This window comes from Crinia signifera, chromosome 5 (assembly GCF_055691185.1).
Source record: "Crinia signifera chromosome 5, ASM5569118v1, whole genome shotgun sequence".
NCBI classification, from domain to species: domain Eukaryota; kingdom Metazoa; phylum Chordata; class Amphibia; order Anura; family Myobatrachidae; genus Crinia; species Crinia signifera.
Genome location: NC_139221.1, coordinates 225638863 through 225649538, shown reverse-complemented (window position 1 = coordinate 225649538; position 10676 = coordinate 225638863). Strand labels below are relative to the sequence as shown.

At 46.9% G+C, this 10676-nt stretch overlaps 1 protein-coding gene across 1 annotated transcript in view; it reads left to right on the top strand.

Annotated features, from left to right (window-relative positions):
* The first annotated feature begins 2360 nt into the window (after positions 1 to 2360).
* MYRIP (myosin VIIA and Rab interacting protein) overlaps positions 2361 to 10676 on the top strand; it is a 419901-nt gene continuing 411585 nt past the window's right edge. The window contains exon 1 of the mRNA XM_083188579.1: positions 2361 to 2792. The gene's annotated coding sequence lies outside the window, so the exon portion shown is untranslated. The remainder of the gene's footprint in view (positions 2793 to 10676) is intronic.

The following is a 10676-nucleotide window of genomic DNA, read 5'->3' as shown; positions in this document are numbered from 1 at the left end:
CCCCCCCAAACATTGCTGTCACTGTGACTGTGGAGTAGGGTAATATATATACGATTGCAGCAGCAGGGGTAGGATGCCAAACACATATGACGATTCAAAGCTAGAGCTTTGTTTTTAGCTGTCTCTAAGATTCTAAAAAAATATATATTTACATGCCTACATGCCATTGCACTCTTTGGCTGGAGGGAGTGTGCATATATATCGTTCAATGCTCTCAGTGCTGGCGATACATGGTCGGTACTGCAGCCCAAAGTCTGCATCCGCCGCTGGAAGATAAGTATATCTGCAGCTTTTATTTTCCCTCTTTTCTGTAGCAGGTTCTTGCATATGCCAACCTCTTTGCCATTTTCCATCCTATACTAATCCCTTTGCATGTTTCCTATGCCAGCCCTCTCCTTTTCCAGGCATATATAATTAGTTGAAAGTATTTACACAAATAGAGACCCATGAGCAGACCACCCAGAACACTGGTCACGCCCCCCCACATTATTAGGTGCTGGCCACAACCCCTATTATTGCGCATAATAGGCAGGGACGTGCAGTCAGGGGAGGCAGTCATAATTAGAAAAAAAAAAGATATTTTTAACACCTATACTATGTAATAAATATCTTTTTGGTATTTTATTAATCTAATTTATGGTGTGAGACACCGTCTGGGAGCTTTGGGAGGCATCGGGAGCTGTGCCTCCAGCTGACAATTGAAAACTGTCAGCATCGGGGGGGGGGGGGGGGGGGGCTAATCGGGAGCACAAAAAAGAGGCTGAAAAAGCCCATTAAATAGCATTGGGGAAGCGGCACCTACACATCTGCCTTGGTGACAGGGACATCACAGAGAAAGACCCTGTCACAGAGAAAGATGTGATAGGACAGTGGATCAGGCTGTCACACACTTACAGCCTGATCCGCTGTTATGCTCATATTGCAGGGGTTTTTCCCCCCAGACCCCAGCGCCGGGAGAACCTCCCTCCTCCCACCGCTGCTGGAGGTCCGGTTCTCCTCCTGTAGCCGTTGGAGCCAGGATATGGGCATGTCAGGGTGGCCCGGCCGGCTCACCTCCCTGCTCCTTCCGCCACTATGGCCCTCCACCGCCAGAAGACCCAGCTCCCCTCCCTCCTCCCACCACGGCTGGAACCTGGCCAACTCACATGGAGGTCCAGTTCTCCTCCTGCCGCCACTGGAGCCCGGGCATGTCAGGGTGGCACGGCCAGCTCACCTCTCTGCTCCTCCCGCAGCCATGGCTCCCCACCTCCAGGAGACCCAGCTCCCCTCCCTCCTACCGCTGCTGGAGCCTGGCCAACTCACAGGGAGGTCCGGTTCTCCTCCTGCCGGAGCCCGGGCATGTAAGGGTGGCCTGGCCAGTTCATTTTTCTGCTCCTCCCGCTGCCGTGCCCCCCACTGCCGGGTGACCGGTCTCTCCTCCCCCTACCCCTGGAGCCCAGGCATGGGCAGCAGTGGCAGCATCAGAGGGTCCCACTGCCGGGCACCAAGCCCTGCAGGGGCTCCTCAGCTGTCTGATACCTCAAGCAGGGGTCTATCAGAAGTAGTGAGCACCAGTTTTATTTTTGGCAGATATGAGGAGGTACAAAATTCTCCTTCCTCTTCCCTGCCCTGGTAGGCTTTAAATGTAAGTAGTGCTATGTCCCCACTGTCACCACATCACCAGCTGTCCCTTTGCCTGCGTCCCCCGCTGTCACTCTCCCCGCCTAGCCCGCTGTCACCAGGGGCGCCGATTTATATTTTTTACAGTGGGTGCTCCCACCCCACAAAATCCCCCCCACACACAGAGAACAAACCCCCCCACACACAATACCACCCCAACCTCCCACTCCCCCCCATCGGGGATCCTGGATCCAGCGGGGTCCCAGCAGTGGATATGCCGTAAGCAGCAGGGTCCCTGCGGAAGATGGGAACTAGCAGCTACTAGTTCCCATCCGCTGCAGGGACCCCCGCTGATGACAGCATATGTGCTGCTGAGACCCCACTGCCGTGGCCCGTGCCGTGGGTGCTCCACACTTTCCATGGGTTCTTGGTGCCCTGGAGCACCCACGGTTTCGGCGCCTATAGCTGTCACTCATTCTGGGTTGCTCGCTGTCACTGTCCCTGTGTCACCCACTGTCACTCTCTGTGCCACCTGCCTCACCTGACACTAAACTCACCGCACATCACTGATAATAGGCCCTTGATAATTTTCAGCTCCAGGCCCATTTAGACCTTAATCTGGCACTGTATACAGTACAAGGGTTTACTGCCATATACTTTATGCGTCCTTCTGAATACAGGGTGTATGTAGCTCGTCTACGTAAAAGCATGAAGTGTAGAGTATGGGCTGAGTCAGAGCATGGCAGGGAGACAGTACAGTAAGCATGTCTCTCTCTCCACAGGAGTAGGCACTACTGATGTCTGTCTGGCACAGCCCCCTCTTCCTCCCCTGCCCTAGTGATTGGCCGGCAGCTGGCACCTAGTGACCTCCAGCACTAGTCGGGCACTGCTGCTGCTGTGAGTCAGAACGCCGGTGAGCCGGTCCCATCAGCCTGGGGAAGCCTGGGAGCGGCGGCGCAGTGCGCACACACAGTGCTCCGGTTATAGGAAGGTCGCTGCTGCTGCTGCTGCTTCTGCCGTTGCTGGTATACAGGACTCAACGCTGCTTGCTGCTGCAGCCCCAGCATCCGAGCAGCTGCAGCCACAGGAGACAGTCCCCAGAGGCACTCCATCCCTAGCACAGCAGCAGCCTAGGAATCCTATACACCAGATTGCTGATCCAAGGACCTGCAGACTAATAGGCTGGCACACAGGTACCACAATGCCACGTCCCTCCATGTCTGCATGTGGGTGTGGGCGAGGGAGGGGGGGGGGGGTCACTGGGCAGCATCGTACCTCTGTATAATGTGGGCACCTCTTTTCTGTGTAGTTACACTGACAAGAGCACAAGCACATGAGTACCATGGTGTAAATTGGGTTTGTTTTTATCATGACTGAGTATATGCTTCTATCTATCTATCTATCTATCTGTATACATATTTAGATGATTTATTTGCATTTCATTATATACAGTATATAATTCAGTATATATTACATTGAGCAATGTCCTAGTATGTAATTCAGCTTATTTTTGGGAAACGTTGCTTGTGTCATCAGCTGAGTGACCAGTGATATTGGGATGCACTTGACCACATTAAATACTGTATATCCCTGTATGACTGATCTATTATATATGGATGACAGAGAGACTGACAGGTAATATAATGAGTGTATGAACTTAAAGAATGGAACACATCATATACTGTATTTCAGGGAAATGGCTTATTTTGAAGAAGAATACCGTTTTCTGTCCTCAACAGGATAACACTGAGGCAAAAGCATGTCAGGAAATGAGGCGATAATTCTGATACTGTACTCATATCAGTCCTCCCACAGCCTACACTATATTATCACAGAACAGCCAGTATTGATTAGATGGCATCAGTACAACAGACACAAATGACAAATGAATGGACTTTTCTTTGTATGCGCTACACATGAACATACAGTAGATAAACACAGAGATTGATGTATTGATAAACCATTAAAATGTACAGATGATAGATAGATAGAATACATTTGGATTAGCTGAAAAATATGTTGCTGGATAAACATATGGAATAATGCAGTGACAGAATTATGGAATTGGTGGGAGAGGACTCAAGTACAAAAATATATATTGGGTCCCTTTTTCCTTCACCGGTACTTTCATCACTCTTTCCTCATATTTCTCTCATCTACCCTGTATTTCCTACAGTTTAGACCCCTATACGCCTGCGATCCCCCTTGAGCCACTCTGTATATATCCCGACTCAGATGTGATCCAGCAGATCCCTTCTGCGGCCGGTGCGACTCACAGGCCCTGGTGCAATGCACACAGGACCGCGCATCGCATCGGACCTGCTGTCAGATGCATGTGACTTTTTATGTGATTGATCGCCGCAATTGCATAAACTGTCCAAAAGGCATGCATATAGCTAGTGTATGGTCAGCTTTATACAGTCAGGTCAATAAAGTATAGTTGTGGCACCATTACTTAACACAGGCATGTCCAAACTGTGGCATTCCAGCTGTTGTGAAACTACACATCCCAGCATGCCTTCCCATAGTTTTAGTATTCTCTAATAACAAAACTGTGGCAAGGCATGATGGGGCTTGTAGTTTCACCACAGCTGAATGGCCATAGTTTGGACATGCCTGATGACTAACATCTACTATGCAAACAAATACTAGTGTTTCCTTCCCAGCTATATTATCATTATTTTAATACTATAATACTGGTATGGCTGTACCCTATGGCAGTGGCGTAACTATAGCACCGCAGCCCCCGTGACCGCGGGGGGCGCTATGCATGTACGGGCGCCGGGGGCTGCAGTGCTATAGTTACGTTACACCCCGCCGCCCGCCGCACCAACCCCCGCAAACCCCCCTATCACCAGTCTTTACCTGTGTTCAGTATGCGCTGGTCCTGGCTCCCTTCTTCTGCTGAGGACCACCACAAAATGGCCGCCCCCATATAGCACACAGTTCTCTGAAACTGTCTGCTGTATGGGGGCGGACATTTTGTGGTGGTCCTCATAGCAGAAGAAGGGAGCCGGGACCAGCGCGTACTGAACCTAGGTAAGACTGCGGGGGATGGTGCGGCGGGCGGCGGGTGGAGGGGCGGGTGAGTGACTGGGCGCCCTCCCTTTAACGGCGGGGGGGCGCCCAAAATGTAGTTACGCCGCTGCCCTATGGGATGGGGAACGAGAAGCCCATGCTGCTGATCTGGGAGGTCAAACCATCACCCCCAATTTATGTCTAATAATAATAATAAATGTATTCCTCATAAAAAACATTACTGTTAACTACATTGAAGTGTTTATGAAAGAATACAACATTTAATAGATTTATTTATTTATTAGCAGTTTCTTATATAGCGCACACAGATTCCGCAGCGCTTTACAGAGAATATTTGACCATTCACATCAGTCCCTGCCCCAGTGGAGCTTACAATCTATATTCCCCACCACATGTACATGCACACACAGACATTCTAGGGTAAAAAATTTTGGGAGCCAATTAACCTACCAGTATATTTTTGGATTGTGGGAGGAAACCGGAGTACCCGGAGGAAACCCACGCAAGTACGGGGAGAATATACAAACTCCGCACAGTTAGGGTCATGGTGGGTATTGAACCCATGACCTCAGTGCTGTGAGGCAGTAATGCTAACCATTACACCATCCGTACTGCCCATAATAGATACCCACTGACATAAAAATAATTACAAATATGGCATTAAAAGATTTTCAATTATGCTATTTAAAGTTTTGAGTTTAAAGACAGCATACTTGAGAAAATAAGATAAGTGTAAAAAAAAAAAAAAAATGAAGGTACTGTAATGAAAACTAACCAAGGGAAAAAGGAATATATTAAGAAAAACTGTAAAGGACAGTGGGATTGATGTTTTACCCATTTATTAATGTTGATATAAAGAAACTTGTGGAAGCCGTACTGAAGACGGTGTTAGTCAGTAATGAACCCAAGTAAGGAATGGCTGAGTTTCTCTTTGCTGACAGCTCCAACAATTATTAGATTTTCCCTTAACGTGATAATACAGAAATGCAGAAAATACTTCCAATCCCAGACCCCTCATTACATATTAGAATTCATATATGTTATTGTATGAGCTTGACAAAGGAAGATCATACAGTAAATTGGAATAACAATTGAAGTTGAAGTTATTGATAGTGGTCTTGTTTAGTGCTACCAAATAGAAGGTATACATTTTTTCCCCTTAATAGTATTTAGTAACACACACACACATCCTTAGGGGTGCCGGAGAGGGTTCCCGACAGTCGGGATCCCGACAATCATTTACCCGACGTCGGGATCCCGACTGTCAAAACGCCGACAGCTGGGTGCCCGACGGCCACCCGCTATTTTCCCTCGTGGGGGTCCACGACCCCCATAGAGGGAGAATAGAATAGGTGGCTCGCGTAGCGAGCCACCGTGCCCGCAGCGTGGCAAGTGCAGCGAGCCCGCAAGGGGCTTTTTTGCACTCGCCATGCTGTCTGACTCTGGACAGTCGGGATCCCGACGTCGGGATAATGACTGTCGGGATCCCGACTGTCGGAGTCCCATACCACACCCCATCCTTAGAGTTGGAACATGTAGATAAAGGGGCCTATTTCTCATGTAATATTAAGTACCTTCGGAATGTAGGAGTGACCAAAGTCGGAATCTCCGATACCTGCTGCAATCCCTCCTGTCCCACTCCCAGCCACATCCCACATAGGTTTTCATAGAGGATGCAAAGTTGCCCAATGTACCAATATCCAAAATGCAAAGCATTCCGGATATTGGGTCTCGCAGTTATCCCCAATCTGAGATGTCGGTAGCCCAATGTAGCCTATGGGCTACTTACTGCAATGCCGGCTGGGCAACAGAGCCCCTGTCCCTGCGTTTGCAGGAAGATACATCTCGCCAATAGAATTGCATATTGCAATGCGATCCTTGGTGGTTGATCCCGCCCAGATGGCATTATATACAGTATGCTTTAGTAACTGGTCCCCATAGTCAGATATCGGGGCATTGGTAACTTTTATTGGTTTAAGAGCACATGCATTTTCTGCAACATTTGTTTTATATACAACGGTTATGAATCATGCATGACATGATGCTGATAGACAACATATGGTAAGATTTTTTTATAAATGTATACTGTTTATTTTATGTTTACTATACTATCATTAATATTTTTTGGGGAAATCCTACAGTATCTCTGTGCTTATGTATTACGGCACTAGGGACTTTTCATAAGAGCAAACTTATGTCAGTAGTTTTTATTGGCATCCCTAATGTGAAGGATCCTCTTTCTCTAACAATAACAGCCTGCTCCCAGTGCTTAAAGAACTGGTAGATTTGTACAGCACCATTAATGGAATGTACGGAAATAGAAAAATTGCCGACAAATAAGTATAACTATTGCTCTTATATTATTATTGATCTAAAGCTTGCCAAATACTTGTCCGATTTAGCCACTTTTCACCAGATTCCGACAGACCCGGGCAAGAAATCGGGTGAAAAGTGGTCAAATCGGATGTGATTCACATCTGATTTGTTCCGATGAGCTGCACGTCCGACCCCTGACTTGGCCGGCCTCCCAGCAGCAAGGAGTGGGATTGCATGCAATATATATTGTAAGCTTGCAGCAGGGCCTTCCTACCTCCAAGTCTGTCTGTTCTTACCCAGTTTGTTTTATCACTGTCTACAATTGTAAAGCTCTACGGAATCTGCTGCGCTATATAAGAAATTGTGGTGCTTGTGTAGTTTCACAGCGCCAGCATGGCGCCGTGCGTCTGAGTCCCCTTGCAGGGCTCGCTTCGCTCACCCACGCTGCGGGCTCGGTGGCTCGCTACGCTCGCCACGCTATCTAAAATCAACTCCATGCCAACATGGATAGTGGGGGTATGAACTATCCATGTTGGCATGGAGTTAAGTTAGTTTATTTTAGATAGTTTGTGGCAAGCGTAGAACCCGGAAGTAGCACCGCGCCATGAAACTACACAAGTACCGAAATTGTAAATAAATAATAAATATATCACATGCGAAAGTGCTGCATGCAATATATCTTGTGCGGTCCTACTGTCTGGGAAGTTCCTGGGCGGCTCAAGGGCAACGGCTGTGACTTTTCCGGGGGGAGAATTTGCAGTAATGTGTGGCCACCTTTACCTTGTGCTGACATATTGTGTGTATATGATATACTGCTGGTATGTTTTACTGCTGGTATAGGACTAGGCATATCTACTGTTGAAATATGAGGCTATGTACTTTTGGCATATTATTGCCCATATAGTGCTGGTATGTATATATACTTGGTGTATTTATTATAGGTTGCATAGGTTGCAGAGGAAATCTCCAGTTTTGCTTTTCAATGGGCATACACTACTGTTGGCTTATATAAGGCATATCTGATACCATGATTATTATTGGTTGTAGATACTGCTGGTATATTACACAGCACATTTTGGGGGAAATTTACTAAGATGTGTATTCTACTTCACATGTGATATTGCTATGGGCAACCAATAAGATCCTGTCTACTCTCTTCTAGAGGGTGCTAAATAAGTAAGAAGTAGATTCTGATTGGTTGCCCATAACAACATCACATGTGAAGTAAAATACACATCTTAGTAAATTTCCCCCTTTATGTTGATGCGTTACTAATAGATATCTACATCTGGCAATATTTAATACTGACATGTTTGTTATAGTCACATTTTGTATAGTTATTTGAATACACTGCTGTATTCTTGTCATACTGTATCTGCAGATGGTATATTACTGGGCACATACTGTATACTGATCAATAGGCAAATGTGTTGCTAACACATCAGTGGGCATTGCTTTTCAGAATCAGAATCAGCTTTATTAGCCAGGTATACTTGTGGATACTAGGAATTTGTTTTCGGTTGCTGTGCAGCAACCAGGAGGATAACAAGTAAACAGGTAAACAGTATATCATATAAAAAAGTGAGGAATCGGCATTGCATGCAGATCGCAAGCAGATCGTAAGGGTTTTAACTTTTACGATCTGCTTGCGATCCCGATGTACGTTCACGTATCGCAAGACAGATAGTCTTGGCTGCATTGACTATATAGTGCAGATCTGCACCATATAGTCAAAATTGTGGCACTGCATGCATGCCGTGCTATGCGAGTCCCGATATGATCTGATCGTATCGGGAATCGCATAGCACGGCATATCTACCATGTGTACACACCAATACAGTCATACAGAAAGATATTCCATGGGGACACATTGTTAAATTATGTGCAGAGGGTTATGGCGCGAGAAGGCAGTGAGATGTTCAGGAGTTCATGTGTCAGCAGGTGAACCGCTTTAGGGAATAAACTTTTAAGGCTTATGGTGGGAATAGCCCTGTAGCGTCTGCCTGATGGCAGCAGGTTAAATAAGTCATGGCCGGGATGTAGTCAGTCCTTGACTGTCTTCCTTGCCTGATTTTTTGCTCTGGACAAGTACAGGTCCTGGACAGAGGGAAGGTCCGCCCCGATGATCTTCTCCGCAGTTCTGACGACCTTTTGAGATCTGCATTTGTCTGTCTCGCTGGCGGAGCTATACCAGACCAGTATCGAGGAGCACAGTACAGACTCCACAATTGCAGAGTAGAAGAGGAGCAGGAACTTCTGTGGGATGTTAAACTTCCTCAGTTGAGTAAGGAAAAACTTTTTTCAACAATAGTATCAGCGTTGGGCCCCCATTTAAAGTCCCGGGAGATTGTGGTCCCCAGGAGCTTGAACGAGTCCTCTGGCGACACCACACTGACAGCAATAGTTAGCGGAGGAACACCAACAGACTTTCCACTATCATCTCGACAGTTTTGCAGCACCATATTGTACATATAGGGAAAAGAGTTCTATACTGCACACCCAACCTTCTTGTAATGAGAGGTGCTTCCTTGATGAGATTTATAATACTACACTAGGGGCCCATTTATTACGAATCGCATACACAATGTGATCTGGGTGGCTACTTACCTCCCAGGATCGCATTTTAATATTCAATTCTAACAGCCAAATATATGTATCTTAGAATGAAGACTCGATGCGATGCTACCCGATATTGGTACATCAGGCAGCATCACATCCCCATTGAAACCTATGGCAGATACGGCTGTAGGTGGGAGAGGAGGGATTGCAGCAGCTTTCGGAGATTCCTGCTGCGGTACCTCTGTGATACCTGGGCTACTAAATATTTGTGGTTAATCCCCGAAAACTGGTGTTATTGGGGAATTAGCCGCAAATATTGAATATAAATGGGCCCCATAGTGAAAAAGATGCAGGTGCATATGAAATACCTAACTACACAAAAGGTTCTTAGCATAAATTTGACCAACGTTATGGGCATACTGTATACTGTACATGAATGTTCTATAAGTATTAGCGATGGAAGGGGTGAGGGAAAGAGACGGGCAGTCAGAAGATGCTGGGATTAAAAGATGAGGGAATCTACAAGTGAAACAGTATACTGTGCAGACAGCAGCGGAGCCAGGGAGGAGGTGAATGGATGCCTGTGTGCGGAGGCTGGGGGCGCATGGAGGCTGGGGACAGCCCAGCAGCTTACATTGGTGCTCGGTTTGCCCCCAGCGTGGCAATGACATTGCTGGGTTCCCGGCTGGCAGATTTCCTGGGGATTGGAGATGATGCCTTCTCCAAGCGCCGGCTCAGGTCCCACCTCCGCCAAGGGGATGCCGGTGGACATTTTGCTGGGTGGGGGGATGCCGGTGTAAAAGGTAACAAATGACGGGTGGTCTAATTAAAGTAGATAATTGTCCCCAACAGCTTGCCCTACCATGCAGTTCTGTTTGCGGTGGCACACTTCACACCTATATCCCTGATATGCTGATAGCAAAAAGGGGGGGGGGGGGCAATTTGTTACTCTGCAGCCTGCAGGGAAAACATAAGCACAGTACTGCAGCAACCCATCCACACAGAGCAGATTTATAATTAAAGTGGGTTCAGAGTGTATTCAAGAACGGACCATTGATTCATGGGTCTGTTTACATCATTTTACATTTACATCATGGGTCTCTGCATCTTTCCCTGTACCAATTGTAGATAAAAATGAGAGCATTGATAATGCGTCAATATTA